Raw genomic sequence first — 15,020 nt, 5'->3', positions numbered from 1 at the left:
CCCAGAGGCAGATCGTGCTCAGAAATCATCTCTGATCCACAGAAGATTCTACTCCTTGGCAGATGAGCTCACTGGGAGAAATGTTCCTGGCATTTCCTGTGAAGCTTCCTCAAAGCTCTCTCAGGCTCTGTCCTGTGGAATCTCTTCCTTAAGCATTGCGCTTCAATTCCCAGCTGATCCTTCTGACTTGCTCCTCTCTTCATTAGCTCTGACAGCTTTCCTGGGGTTTGTGTCTGTTTGTTAATGTCCAAAAAGCATTCTCGGTTCCAAGAAAACTCCTCCCGTCCAGACTGCACCTTCAGAGCCTCACTGCTCAATGCTTCTTGTGCAGCCTGAGCACATAGGTGACTACATATCTATCATGTGTGGTTTGTTCGCTCATCCATACACACACACTCACACAAGGGAGAACCATGCACAGCATCCTGTTTCGGTGGTGGTGTTTTTGTGTTGTTTTGTTTATGTTTTATTTAGTACACCTGTTGTGCTGTGTTCATATTAGAAAAGACAAGGTAGAGGGAATGCACTTTGCTCCTAGAATGGAAAGTAGCAAGGTGAGAAATAGTCCTTTCTTTCGGAGGAAGCTCATTCCACAAGGTCAGACCAACCACAGAGAGAATTCTGTCTCCTGCACACAGGAACTTCAGTCTCAGTGTGAAGAGCTCCACTGGGCCAGAGGCCATGATGTTGACTTCAATCTTTGTCCCAGACTTTTACATGGTCTTTTAGGTATCTGGGGCCCAGATCATGGAGCACTTAGAAGAAAAAGACTAAGATGAGGACCTCACTGGACTGTTAATGCTGGTTTTCAATAAGTCTTGGAATATAGGGGAAATTCCAGAAACCAGAAAGAATATTAATAATATGGTAGTAATATTAATAGGACAACAGGATGACCCAGGTAGTTATAGGCCTGTGAGTCTGACATCAGACAAGATAGTGGAGCAGCTGGTAAGGGACAATAAAGAATTGTGGAAAGATAATATAATGAATGTCAATCAACATGGGCCTATGAAAATAGATCTTGGCAAACTAATTTGATAATTTTATGAGATTATACATTTAGTTGTCTAAGTAATAGTGTTGATGTAATATACTTAGACTTCTGTAAGCCATTTGACTCGGCACTGCATGACATTTTGATTAGTAAACCAGAAAGATATAAAATTAGCATGGCATACACTAAATGGATTAACAGCGGGCTAATTAATTGGCCTCAACATATATTTGGAAACGGAATAACCATCAAATGATTGTGTTATTATAAGGAGTGAGAAAAAATATTCTCCTTAACCTCTGAAGACAGGACAAGAAGCAATGGGCTTAAATTGCAGCAAAGGAGGTTTAGGTTGGACATTAGGAAAAACTTCCTGTTAGGGTGGCTAAGAACTGGAATAAATTGCGTAAGGATGTTGTGGAATCTCTTTATTTATTTTGTTTAATGATCTGGAAGGAAACCTAAAATCATTTCTCATAAAGTTTGCAGATGACACAAACATTCTGGGAATGGCGATTAATGAGGAGGAGTGCTCCTTCAAATTGAGGGTTATGGATCACTTGGTAAACTGGGTGCAAGCAAATCATATGCTATTTCATACAGTTAATGTAAATGTATTCACACAAAAATACAGGTCAGACAAGATGCAGGACTTTATCTTTGGAAGCAACAACTGAAAAAGATTTAGGGATGGGAGTGGATAATTGGCTGAAAGTGAGCACCCAAATACAATGCTGTATCCAAAGGGTAAATGTGATCCTGGATGCATAAACAGGGGAATCTCCAGTAGAAATGAAGAGGTCATTTTACCTGAGTCTTTAGGACGGTTGTGAACACTGTGCAGTTCAGGTCCTCAATTCAAGGACGATGTTGATAGATGTTGATAAATTTGAGCAGGCTCAGAGAAGTCATGAGACTGATTAAAAGATTTTTAAAAATGCCCCATAGTGAAGAAGCCAAGAAGCTTGATCTATTTAAATGAACCTAGGGACAGTAATGGGATGACTTGATTAAAATCTGTAAATATCTGCCTAGGGAAGGAATATTTAATCATTGGCTCTTCAGTCCAGCCCAGAAAGGGAGATCATAGCATCAGAAAATACTAGAACAGGAAGGGACCTCCAGGGGTCATCAAATCCGTTCTTCCAACCACCGTCATGATCCAAGTATCAGAGGTAGAGATGCAGCCCCGTTAGTCTGGTGTAGCTGAAACAAAAGACAGAACTATGTAGCACTTTAAAGACTAACAAGATGGTTTATTACCAAAGCTCACCACCTAATAAACCACCTTGTTAGTCTTTAAAGGGCTACAAAGTTCTGTCTTTTGTTCCAAGTATCACAGGGGTAGCCCTGTTAGTCTGAATCTGCAAAAGCAGCGAGGAGACCTGTGGCACCTTATGCCCCAACACTTCGGTTAGTCTATAAGGTGCCACAGGACTCCTCGCCATCATGATCCAGAGGCTGGAAGCTGAAGCCAAGTTCAGACGGATGCTAAAGCGTACATTTGTGAAGGGTGAGGGTAGTGAAGCACAGGGACAATTTGCCCAGCCGGATGGAGTCTGGCGAGGTCCTCATCTTAGTCTTTTTCTTCTAAGCACTTGATGCTTTTTAACCGAGGGCGGGCTGGAAGATCCGCTAGAAAAGCTGTTCTAGGAACTCCCGCGGGGAAGTTGTCTGACCTGTGTGACACGCGGTCAGACGAGACCATCGCAGCCGCCCCTGTAGCCGGGGGAGCAGTGACTCTCTAGTCACACCCTTGGCGCATGATGCTGCCCAGGCGCAGGAACTCCCCAGGAGGCGGCGTAGAAGGGCTCTGTCCCGGCGCTGGGAGACTATGGAGGGGTAGGGGTGGGGCGGGGGATGCCTGGCCCGGGGGGGGAGGGGTCTTGGAGCGGGGCGTGGAGGCGAAGGGAGCCCCGGAGTGGCAGCCAGCCAGGCTGAGCGCCCCACTCACTTCCCCTCGGCAGCGGAGGCGGCGGGTGGATGCAGCAGCCGGCGCTGCGCGGAGCAGCAGGCGCACGGAGCAGAGCTCGGACAGGGCAGCCGCTGGAGCGCTCAGCCGGCCGGCCGGGAGCAGGTGGGGGCCGCGGGGTCCCGGCCGGGGGTCGGGTGCGCAGCGCGGAGACAGATGCGGGGCTGGGGCTAGCGCTGAGCGGGCTCCGGGTGTGTATGGTGAGACACACGCAGGGAGGGGTGTGTGTGATTGTGAGACACACACACAAGGGGTGTGTACTGGTGAGTTTACAAACGTGTGTCTGTGTAGTGGTGAGAGACGGGCAGAGAACTCTGCGCGCATGATGGTGAAACAGACACATGGAGGGTGAATCATTGTGAGTTTACACACGTATGTCTGTGTAGTAGTGAGAGAGGCGCAGAGAATTGTGTGTGATGGTGAGAGAGACCCACAAGGGGTGTGTAATTGTGAGTTTACACACGTGTCAACAAGAGACAGCACACAGTGTGTAATTGTGAGTTACAAATGTGTGTATGTGCAGCCGTGGGTGTGTGTGTGATAGTGAGAGACATATGGAGCTGTAACTATGATAAACACGGAGATGTGTAATTGTGAGTTACACATGTGTCTGCAATGGTCAGAAATACACATGGGCACACAAGGTGTGACTAGAAGACACACAGGGGTGTGTATACCTAATATTCAGAGAGAGATATGGGCAGGGTGCCTGTTTGAGAGGGATACACACAGGTGTGAGTAATTGTGAGAGACACATACAGTTGTGTGTGTGTGTAATGGTGAGAGCTTTGGAGGGGAGTGCATGAGAGAGACTCACACGGGGATGTGTGTGTGTATGGTCAAAGATATACATGGGGGTTTTGTGTGTGTTATGGTGAGAGATCCACCCACGCAAAGTTGGAGAGTGTGTAGATGTGGGTGAGTAATTGTGTGTGGGGGGGGTCTCAGTGTGTTATTGTGAGAGAGGCACAAAGGTGTGTGGTGAAAGAAAGAAAAAGAAAGAGGATGTGTGTGATTGTGAAAGATGGCTGAAGGTGTGAGTGCGACGTAAGAGGTGGGTCTGACAGGAAGACATGGATGTGTAAAAGCGTGAGGGATTGTATCCACAAGTAATGTTATGTTGGAGGGAGAATATGTCAGAGAACACATTTGTGTTTGAGGGAGCGTCATGTATGTGTGCAACTGAGAGCTCAGCATTTGAGAATGGATATCCATGTACGTGTTGGCATGTTGAAGGGTGATGGTGTGTTCGGATGTGCAAGTGTGCAGATGTGTGTTTAAGTGCCAGAGAGTGTGTGTGTGCAATAGTGTATAGGTTTGTAAAATGTGCATGAGGTTCCAAGAAATGTAGGTCTAACATTCCAGGAAATTTAAGGTTTGAATAAGCAGGAACTAAAAACCAGAAAGTGTTGTGAATGTCTGGCTATTTCTGTTGTCATTTTGTTAAACATGGGTGACATTAAGCATGCCGTTTCTACTTTAATTTCTCATGCATTTTGTTCTCATTTTAAAGCGCCCTCCTCAAGCTGAAACCTAGTCATTTTTAAGAGTTTAAATTAGTTTCAGGTCCTACATCTGAGGCTCCCCACAAGTTTCTGTGGTTTCACAATCACATTTTCCTGTCTTTAAAAATTGTTTTTCTCTCCCCTGTTGCTGTATGCAATACATATACTGGGGGGAAATGACTGACGGTGTAGAGAAAATGGCTGTAAACACAGTGCTATGGAATACCATCGTAAACAAACTGGGAAAAATAGAGCACACTGTCCACCTTCTAATCTCTTTGGTATCTAGTCATTTGAGGTGTCTCTTTGGAACAATGACAGGCAATAGGCTTTCAGGCGGAAGTGGGGTTTTGAAGTTGACAGTGTATCTCTAACTCTGTAAATCTTTCTGACATCCAGCACATGAACTATATATGTCAGGGATGGTCTAGATGATGCTTGATTCTGCCATGAGGGCAGGGGACTGGACTTGATGACCTTTCAAGATCCCTTCCAGGACTAGTATTCTATGATAAAATGAGAGGAGCTACGAAATAATATTGAGACATATTTGAAAGTGTATTGGAGAGGCCTGGAGAAACACACCGATTCCACCTGCATGTTTAGTGTAGCAAGCTGCATTTTTTCTCTAGAGGGGATTTGAAAAAAAAAATCAGCCCCATGCCAATCATGAGACCTTGGTAATATTGTTACCTTCCAGTGCAAAATGCTAAGGTACAGCTAGACTCCTGGGCAGAGTCAGATCCATCATGTCATTGCTTTTGATTGGTGGAAACAATGCCTCTAATTTTTTAGTGATATTTTCCTTCATTACAGAATCCACCAACATGCTTTGCAGGGAAAGGTTACGTTCTTTTTCCACCAGTGAAAAGCTCATTGCAGTGAAAATAACTTGACCAGCTGATAGCAACCCAACTGAGTCATGCTAATAAAAGAATAGTTAGTAAGTTTACTAGGGCAGGAAGAGATAAAGTTTCACTGTACTGCTATTTTTAACATGAGGAATAGCAATGTTTGCTGCTCGGATCTGGGGTTGTATTTTTTCTTGTATATTGTTGAATTGCCAACTTGGGTTCCTGGACTAGCATCATGATATTTCTTATTTCAGACAAATCTAAGTCTCCACCAACACAATGGTATAGTTTGTGCAAGTACTCTTAATGTGCCCTGTGATACCAATCAAGAGACCAACCAAGATCAATTGCTCAATGGAATTGAACATCTAATCTGATAAATGTGGAGCAGACTTGTTACTCACTTCATATGAGCTCTTAAAACTAATAATCTCTCCTATAGGGTTAACGCTATTTCCTATCCTCATGTGCACTTCCTTTCAAGGAAAGTCACCTGTTCCCAAAGTTCTCTAGGGTCCACACAAATGTAGTGTCCTCTACAATTCTATGATTCTATGCTGGTGTTGTTGAGAATATATGAATCAGAAATAGAGAGCCACAAAACTGCATTATGGAAAAAGTTAAAAACACTAAAGAAAAGATTCACCAGCATTTTAACTTCCCAGTGTGAAACATTTCCAGTTTTCCTTATGTTGAGTCGTTGTCACATATCACGGTTGCATGTTGGCAGGTTAAGAAAGATGTTTTCCATATGTCCCTATGTGATGAAAGTAGGTTTATGTATTTGATGATTGCTTTTTAATTTCTTCTCTTGTTGGTTGAGTTTTGGTCATAAAAAGCTCTATTCCTGGCCGAGCAGTGTATGATGTAGCATGTTGTATTAACTATCCCCCATAGTTTTCTCAGTTTTTATTGTAGTTGTTTTTGCTGTGGGCTTTTTGTGTTAATTTTAATGGGTTTGCGTTGTATCCATTTAAAAGCTCTGCTATCAATTGTGCTGCTGTTTACATTTCTGCAAACCTGTCAAAGCAAGAATTTGGGAATGCAGAGTGTAGTTCTTTGTGCAGGCTTTGAAGATTACTTTTTTAATGCTTTTGAAAATCAAACACATTTCTATGAACATCTAAGAACTACACATGTGAATGTACCAAGCTATAGTAACAAGGACCTTAATGCTACACTCACACACAAGTAACTTTCTGCTTGTGACTAGAATCATTGAACACGAGGGACTTCTGATTGCCTTGAAGTTTCTCATGTGCGTAAGTGTTTGCAGGATCGGGTCCTTGATCCTAATTATGAAGTAGCCTGAGTGAAGCAGAAATCATAACCACTTATTTCAATTCTAGTGTATTGTTCTCTAGTGGCCAATGCTTACATCCTGAGCAGAATGTCTGATTTCCAGGGCTTTTTGGAAAGATAATACTAGCAGGATAAATGCAGATTCTTACCGGTTGCTGATTTCAAGTGATTATTCCTCAGGCCAGTTGAGATTAGACACAGACCATGCTGCATCTAGCAGCAGAGAAAAAGTTTAATTTTTTGGTACATTTAGAATTAGACCACGTTACGCTGGAAATGACATGCAGCTGGCCTAGCAATGGATAAACTCTCCCGTTTTTGTGTTGTCAGACATTAGAGCGATTGTTTTCAAGCAGCTGGTTACAACAGAATTATGCTGTCATATAACTCAACTCTTTTGGTGTCATACAGTGGCGGCTCGTCAATACAGGTGACCTAGGTGGTCACTTAGGGTGCCAAGATAAACTGCCGTTGAAGGCTTTGGAGGCGGGGGCGCCGATTGCGCGTTTCGCCTAGGGCGCCAGTTGCCGGCAGCTTGTCTAGGGCTGCTCCTGGTGTCATATATATTAAAACACACTAATACAGACATGCATTTTGTCCTGTACCCAGCAGTTTTCCCACATCAGGCCTGAAAGGCTGCATACAGGAAGTGTTAAGAGTATGGAGAACCTGTTCAGAGTCCATGGGAAGGGAGTACCCATGCATGCCATGAAGCTGCTGCTGTTCTCTAGGGTACATAGCCAGGGCTTGTCTACACTTACTGGGGAATCAGTGGGTCCATCCATCCATGGTGGTTGATTTAATGGATCTAGAGAAGACCCACTAAGTCAACCACCAATTGCTCTCTCATTGACTTGAGTTCTCCACCTGAAGAGGAAGCATAAGGGAAGTTGATGGGAGAGTTTCTCCTGTTGCCACCACCAGTGGACACTCCGGGGTTACTCAACCTAAGGTACATCAACTCCCACAACTCACTTAGCTGGAGTTGTGTAAATTAGGTTGACTTTTTCCCATAGTGTAGACCTGCCCTCAGTGTAGTCCAGTGGGCAATACAGTGGGCTAGAACTCAGGAGATCTGACTTCTCATTCCAGCTCTGTTACAAATCTGCTGAGCTACCTTAGGCAAATGGCTTCTTTTCTCAGTGTCCCTGTCTGTAAATTGAAATTGCTGATAACTTCTTTGTAAAGTGCTTTGAGTCCAAACATGAAAAGAGCTAGGTAGTGTTTTTATTATTTTCAGGAAAGACTATTTGTCAGTCACATTGCAACTCCTTTTTGACCGTACTAGTGATCAGATAAATAAATTCATGATTTATTTTATTTTACTTTATTTTGCAATGGGAAAAGTCTATCCCACCCTCCCACCTGGTCTGCCATTAAGATCAACTGACACCTTTTATCATCAAGCCTTCAAAACAAATCTACCATTGGTGAAAGCCCAAGCATGGAACATTTTAGCACAAGAGATGAAAGTTTCCAAAAATTAAGAGCAAATGATGAGGGGGTAAGAGTGGAAATCATTATGAATCCTTAATCATAGCTGTCTGTTGCTCCCTCTGTAATTAGCAAGGCAGCTAACTCAGAATCAGGCCTAATAAGGTACCTTCACACCACTCAAGCAGTGTAGTAGAGGGAGGGGAAGAAGCCTTAACATTTCCACCCCGTTTAAGACAACTTAACACTGCCAAAGCAGAGAGGAAGGATGAGGCTCTAGATTGGTGGGTAACACATTGGCATTAGGGTGAGGAATAGTGGGTTGAATTTCCCTTTCAGTTCCAGACTTACTGTGTGGTCTTTAGCAAGTCATCCCCTAGCTGTAAAATGGAGATCATATTTCCTTAGCTCACACCAAAGCTATGAATGTTGGTGAGGTGCGTGGATATCATGGGGAATGAATGAAGGCCAAATGAGCCATCTGGTTTAACAGAGCCTTAGGAAACCTGAGAATCCAGTCTGCCACTTGTACGAAGGAATCTCAACAGGACTGCCCACCCTGTGGAGGATTAGAATCATAGGGTTGGAAGAGACTTCAGGAGTCATCGAGTCCAACCCCCTGCTAAAAGCAGGACCAATCCCAAATAAATCCCCCCAGTCAGGGCTTTATTAAGCCGGCACTTAAAAACCTCTAGGGATGGATATTCCACCACCTCCCTAAGGGACCCATTCCAGTGCTTCACCTAGGGAAATAGTTTTCCCTAATATCTGCAACTTGAGGCCATTGCTCCTCGTTCTACCATCTGCCACCACTGAGAACCTTGCATGTTCCTTGCATGATTGAGCCCTTATGTCAGGAGAGATGGAGAGCAAGGGGGGAAAGAGACAGTTAATGAAAACACTGGCTCATATAATTGTTAACATGCTCTTCTGTGGCTAGACCACATCCCTAAAGTTATTTAAGATCCTGCTTGTAAAAGACCAGTGCCCAGTTCTGCCACAGATTATTTTCTCCTAAAGGGAACACTTATAAAAGGAGTCAGCTTATTAATGATTAATGCAAAATACATTAATTTGCCCATAACTTACTGGCCCTTAATGTTCATGCCACCAAAATGGCAATAAACACAACTCGACCTGACTTAACTTGTAAATTGGCTGTAAAAAGCTGTTTACAATCTGGAAAAAGATGATGATGATGATGATGATGATGATGATGATTCCAGCCTCCTTTTTAGGATTAGAGGGAGATTTGGCATTGTACAACTATGCAATAAAAGACACTCCCTGGTCCCAAAAGCTTACGGTGTAAAGGGTTGCAAAGCAGCTCAGAGGGGTGAAGACTATAAAAGGGATGGAATGGGGAAAGAAGAAAGAAGAGGATGATATCAATAGGAATGCAAGGCTGGATATATGTTTAGTAAAGGTCATGATCCTGCAGCTCCTTGTGCATGGGCAGGCTCAGGCTGTGAGCTGATGCATGGTCAGGGCCTACATGTACCAGTGTTATTTGTTTTTGACAAGATGACTGGATAAGAAACACTAAGTAATAGAGTGTGATGAAAAGGGGGATTTTCAGTATGGACATTTTTGACTTGTTGGCAAAAAAAAATAATTGAAAACTGAAATATTTTCCCCAAACCCTGAAATATTTTGATTCTGAAGTGCTGCCTCATGGGAATTATAGTTGGGGGCTTCATGCTACCATTCATCTCTATCGTCAGGCTTCCTAACTGAGGGGAGGCAGGTACATCATGAGAGTCCTAGGCTGTAATGCATCATGGGAGATATAGTCAATGGTGAGAGTCCCTGCGTTGCTGATTGTACTCCCTTGCATTAAGAGGTTCTTGGTTCATAGCTGGTCTCACTGCCGTGAGATTAGAAACTGGATAAATATAATGTGAGTGGCTGTTATGGCATTGGGAACCATCTAAGTACCTACATAGAGGGTCTATCTCCTTTGTGCTGAAAGGCCACTTATGGCCTAGATATTCCATTCCAGAGTAAACAATCACAGACGTGGCACAGAACGTGCTTTTTCAGGAGGTGAAGTTCAGTTCTTTCCATGTTTGTACTATAGCACCATATTCTATAGCACATTTGTATAAATAAACCTAGTCTAGTCAACAGATGCATCTCAGCCAATAAGGGCAAGGCCTATCTGGCTTTGATTATTTTGATCATTTCTGCAACATTATCAGCACGCACGTGGGTTCAGAGCACGTATGTTGTGCTTCTTCATCCTCGGGAGCCAGGCAGTTTGTGCATATACAGATCATGAACGCCTTCACTGAATTGCTGAAGCCTGCTAAGTAGGCCTGGATTTTTAAGGGTCAGGTGATAACGTATTCTGATGATTTATGGGGTCCTAAAAACTAGCAAAGAAACTTGCCCAAAGCTTAGGCCAGCTCCTAAGATTCTTCCTCAGATTTTTCTCAATATTTACTGATTCCAGCAAACTTCTCGGGGTTTCTTTCCTGAATAATGATCACAGGATAGAGTCCCTTATAAATTATAACCACTACCTATCCATGGGGCCGCTCTTTCTAATGTCAGTGGGCCAAATCATGTTCTCATAGACTCAGACTCATAGGGTATGTCTACACTACCACCCTAGTTCGAACTAGCATGATAGTGATGTAGGCAACTGGAGTTGCAAATGAAGCCCGGGATTTGAATTTCCCGGGCTTCATTTGCATAAAGCTGTGCGCCGCCATTTTTAAATGTCCGCTAGTGCGGACTCCGTGCCGCGCGGCTACACGCGGTACGGACTAGGTAGTTCGGACTAGGCTTCCTAGTCCGAACTACGGTTACTCCTCGTTACTCCTCGTTCCGCGGGGCACGGAGTCCACACTAGCGGACATTTAAAAATGGCGGCGCCCGGCTTTATGCAAATGAAGCCCAGGAAATTCAAATCCCGGGCTTCATTTGCAACTCCGGTTGCCTACATTACCACCCTAGTTCGAACTAGGGTGGTAGTGTAGACATACCCATAGACTTTAAGGTCAGAAGGGACCATTATGATGATCTAGTCTGACCCCCTGCACAGTGCAGGCCACAGAATCTCACCCACCCCTGTGTTCCCCTGAAGTCTCACTGCTTTGCCAAGCAGTGATGAGCACACTGTAAAAACCTAGGAAGAACAGAATAGAATATTAAAACTCCCACAGACTCAGTGGGAGACCAAGCTTTGGCTCATTGAGAACTGCACATATGGGTGGATCGTGTAACTCAGAGTGCATGTAGATTTAAGGCCTGATTCTGGTCTCAGAATGACTCATTGGCTTCAATGGAGGTTGCTCCAAGCTTTCACTGAGGTAAAAATGATCACAGTCAAGCCTCCCGTGAAGTGTGGCTTTTGTCCTAATCCAAACATAGGATCAATTCTGCTGTCAGATGAACCCACATCACTACCATCGAGCTCCATGGGAGTTGTGTGTCTGTAGCTATGAAGCCAAATTTGGCTCTTAGACTGGGCCTTAGCATGCCCAGCAAGATGTTTGTAACATTTAACGTATTAAAATATAAATGGTACCAGAGCAAATTTTGCTAGCAGCTTCCCTGGTGTGTAAATCTGTAGGGACTCTGCTGAAAGCAGCAGGCTTGCTCTGTATGTATACAGTTGTGACAGAACTCAGAAGATGGTCCCTTCCTTTCAAGAGAGTTATGTGATTATGTGAACCAACCAATAGCAATCAAGGATGAAATCTGTTCAAGTCTATGGCAAAACTCCCAAGATTTTAAGATCCAGGTTCTGTGGCATTGTGGGTTTGTTTCACATGCTTCATTAGCATGATGTCACTTTGAATCTCCTGTGTAGCAATGGGCCTGATTCTTCTCTGATCACAGGGTGTAAATTAGAGGAGAATCAGGCTCATTTATACCAGCATAAATCAGGAAGAAGCCTGTTGAAGCCAGGGAAAGAGAATTGAAACCATTCACAGGTGAGTCAGGTATGGTATTTTTAGTGCACAAGGAGGAGGTTGAGGTTGTGTTGGTGTGTGAATGGAATTTAGGCCAGACCATACCCTAGCTGCCTGTCAAAATCAAATAAAGGCCCAAGCTCTGTTATGAGAAAGCCACTTATTTGCCCAGAAGGGTTAAAAAGAGGCATAGCTGGAATTTATCCGGGCCTAGGGTTTCCCTTTCCTTCCCCTTCTGCTCTACAGCAGTAATGAGTAATAAATGTTTCTATTTAGATCTATCACATCATTAAATTAGTGAACAACCACCCTCCTGGTTCCTATTTTAGCCACTTCCATCCAACCACCGCCCTCATTTTTCCCCTGTATTTAAAAATAAAGAAAAGGAAAGAGAAAAAAAGTGCTTGTCATAGTATTGAAAACTGTAACAATTACTAATGACACCACCTGACCATGTCTACACTAAATGGAAAATCACTGCTGCTGTGATCGATCTTCCAGAGTTCAATTTAGTGAGTCTAGTGAAGACTCACTAAATCAAACTCAGAGAGCACCTCTGCTGGCTGCCAGTACTCCTGTTTGTGTGAGGAATAAGGAAAGCTGATGGGAGTGTTCGCTCCCGTTGGCCTTCTGCTGAGGGGACTACGGGGAAACATAAAACAAGCTACCTCCACTCCAGCTACGTAGTTGCATATCTTCATTCAACATTCCCTATGAGTGTAGACTAGGGGAATTCTTAAAGTCAGAGGTGAAAAAGCCCTGTTTGCTGATTTACTCCTACCCTGGCCTCTGGAGATTTGTTCTCTATAATGTCTTTTCTAGTTTTAATGTGTTGTCCCATCTGGATATAAATGTGTTGGTGCTTCCATCATCTAATAGATCCAAATGCCAGAAAATTCCTGCTTAGAACCAGCCTGAATTTTCTGTTTCCCAGTTATAAGCTCAGATGTTTTTTCTCCGGTATTTATGAATCTGATCCAACTAAAAGAAATAGTTGTGTTTCCACTGTCTTCACTGGGCTTTAAATCAGCCTCTGTTGCCTCTCAAAATCTGTAGATGCTTATATCCTCATTTTATTCACCCCTCCTTACCAAGCAGTGAATTTGTTTAGGCCCTGATACAGGAAAACACTCAGGCATATGCTTAAGTTATCCAGCGCTGGCTGGGTGCATTGCAAAACCTGGCCCTACCTCTGTATTTTTGACATGCCCATCTCAAAAATGATCATTTTTAGGGGTGTTTTTTTCATAGTCACATATGACCTCTGTCACCTACAGATTTTTTACAAGATGTGCCCACTGTTGTTTTTGTTTGGTTGGTTTTTGTTTTGGTCAAAACCAACAGTCAATATTAGCCCCCACGTGCAGCGTGGAGCCAGGAGAGAAGGCAGTGCAATTGAGAAGTGCGTCATGCTTTCTAGATTGCACAGGTGCATCACACTCACCTGTGCAATCATTGTCAGAGTTTCTAGGGTGTAAACAGAGATGCATTGGGTCAATTCATTCTACAGTAAGAATGGGGTCATTTATTGCATACTATACCAGTGAAATAAGTGTGTGCTGCTAAGGCCAAATTCACCCCCTGAGGAATCCTGAAGATTGTGGGAAAGACCCTTCATGTCAGGAAAGTCCTGAGATATGCTGTGAAAGGGGAAGACCAGAAGAGAAGCCATGGCAGACGTGTAGGCATGGACCCAGTGCCTCCAAGGAACATATCAGGGCAGTGGAAGCTCTATTAGGCCATGGATTGAAATAACAGTGCAGTGACCTCCCTGTAAGTTGGCAACAGGTTATAGCTGCTTGCCCACTGCTTAGTTCCTCACACAGGAGAAAATTCGCTGGCTGAAAGCTCACACTTTTAGGAGGGAATGGGACCAGCTACCCAAATTCTCACCATCCTGGACTGAATTGAAAACCCTAAAATTGAATTTGCTGTTGCATCCTTTCAGCCAGTCTGTATCCCACCGTACTCTGTGGAGATAGGCAGTTCAGAGCACTCCTGTAAATTATGGCAGAAGGAGGGTGCGTCTACACAGCAGCGTTATTTCGGAATAACGGCCGTTGTTCCAAAACAACAATGTGAGCGTCTACACAGCAATTCTGTTATTTTGAAATAATATCGAAATAACGGATGGCTTATTCCAACTTCTGTGAACCTCATTCCACAAGGAATAACGCCTCTTTTGAAATAGCGGTAGTGTGGACGCTCCATTGTTGCTGTTTCGAAATAGCCCCTCCCCAGCGCCTTTCAAAGTAATTACTCCCTAGTGCTTACCGGGGTCTCTAAACAGAGGAAGCACGTCCACATTAGGGGAGTCTGCCTGCGACTAATTTTGAGGCTTCCTGGTAGTGTAGACGTGCTATTTCGAAATAAGCTATTTTGGAGTGTTTCTTCTGGAATAGCTTATTCCAAAATAAGTGTGCAGTGTAGACTATCCTCCGGAGAGAGAGATTTATGGGTATGGCTAAAGGAATAGAGATATCTCTTCCGCTGAGATGAGCTGGAGACTTGGCAAAGCAGAGAGATACAGCCCTAGAGGCTGTGCAGAAGGATTTTCCATGATCAGATGTGAGGCTGTGCGAGGGGAAAGGGAGGAGGCCAGTGTTCACTAGACAGAGGGCTGTGAATCAGGCTACATAAGGGTTTTCTAAGCATAAGTCCCATTTTTAACCAGAGCCTGGGATGAGTGGGGGACTGGTGGGCTGTTAGCGGATGGGATTGACATGTTAGGAAAGCAAGAAAGCAGGCAGAATTCTAGAGGCTTGAGAGCTGGAAATCCAGAGAGCAGGGAGCTGTGATAGCGACGACAGCAGCAGATGCAGATACGGGTGAGGAACTCAGCAGGACCTCAGCATATTGCAGCCAGGAAACTTTGTGGGGATGATTTGTCGATACAGGAGGTGAGTTCAGTGTCAACGCTCTGGGCCCCAGAGATCTATGGGTGACCTTTGTGGAGGAAGGAGACAGAGGGTGTGGAGTTGTGTGAAAAGATGCTCCTCTTACCCAAGATAAATGCTTCTGCCTTTAAGATAA

The 15,020-nt window shown here is 44.0% G+C and overlaps 1 protein-coding gene across 1 annotated transcript in view; it reads left to right on the top strand.

Moving 5' to 3' along the window:
• Positions 1 to 2,910: 2,910 nt before the first annotated feature.
• The window catches only part of PRKCQ (protein kinase C theta), a 92,757-nt gene continuing 80,647 nt past the window's right edge, over positions 2,911 to 15,020 (top strand). The window contains exon 1 of the mRNA XM_075925985.1: positions 2,911 to 3,074. The gene's annotated coding sequence lies outside the window, so the exon portion shown is untranslated. The remainder of the gene's footprint in view (positions 3,075 to 15,020) is intronic.

This window comes from Pelodiscus sinensis, chromosome 1 (assembly GCF_049634645.1).
Source record: "Pelodiscus sinensis isolate JC-2024 chromosome 1, ASM4963464v1, whole genome shotgun sequence".
In the NCBI taxonomy this organism is placed as follows: domain Eukaryota; kingdom Metazoa; phylum Chordata; order Testudines; family Trionychidae; genus Pelodiscus; species Pelodiscus sinensis.
This window is presented reverse-complemented; position numbering and strand designations above follow the sequence as displayed.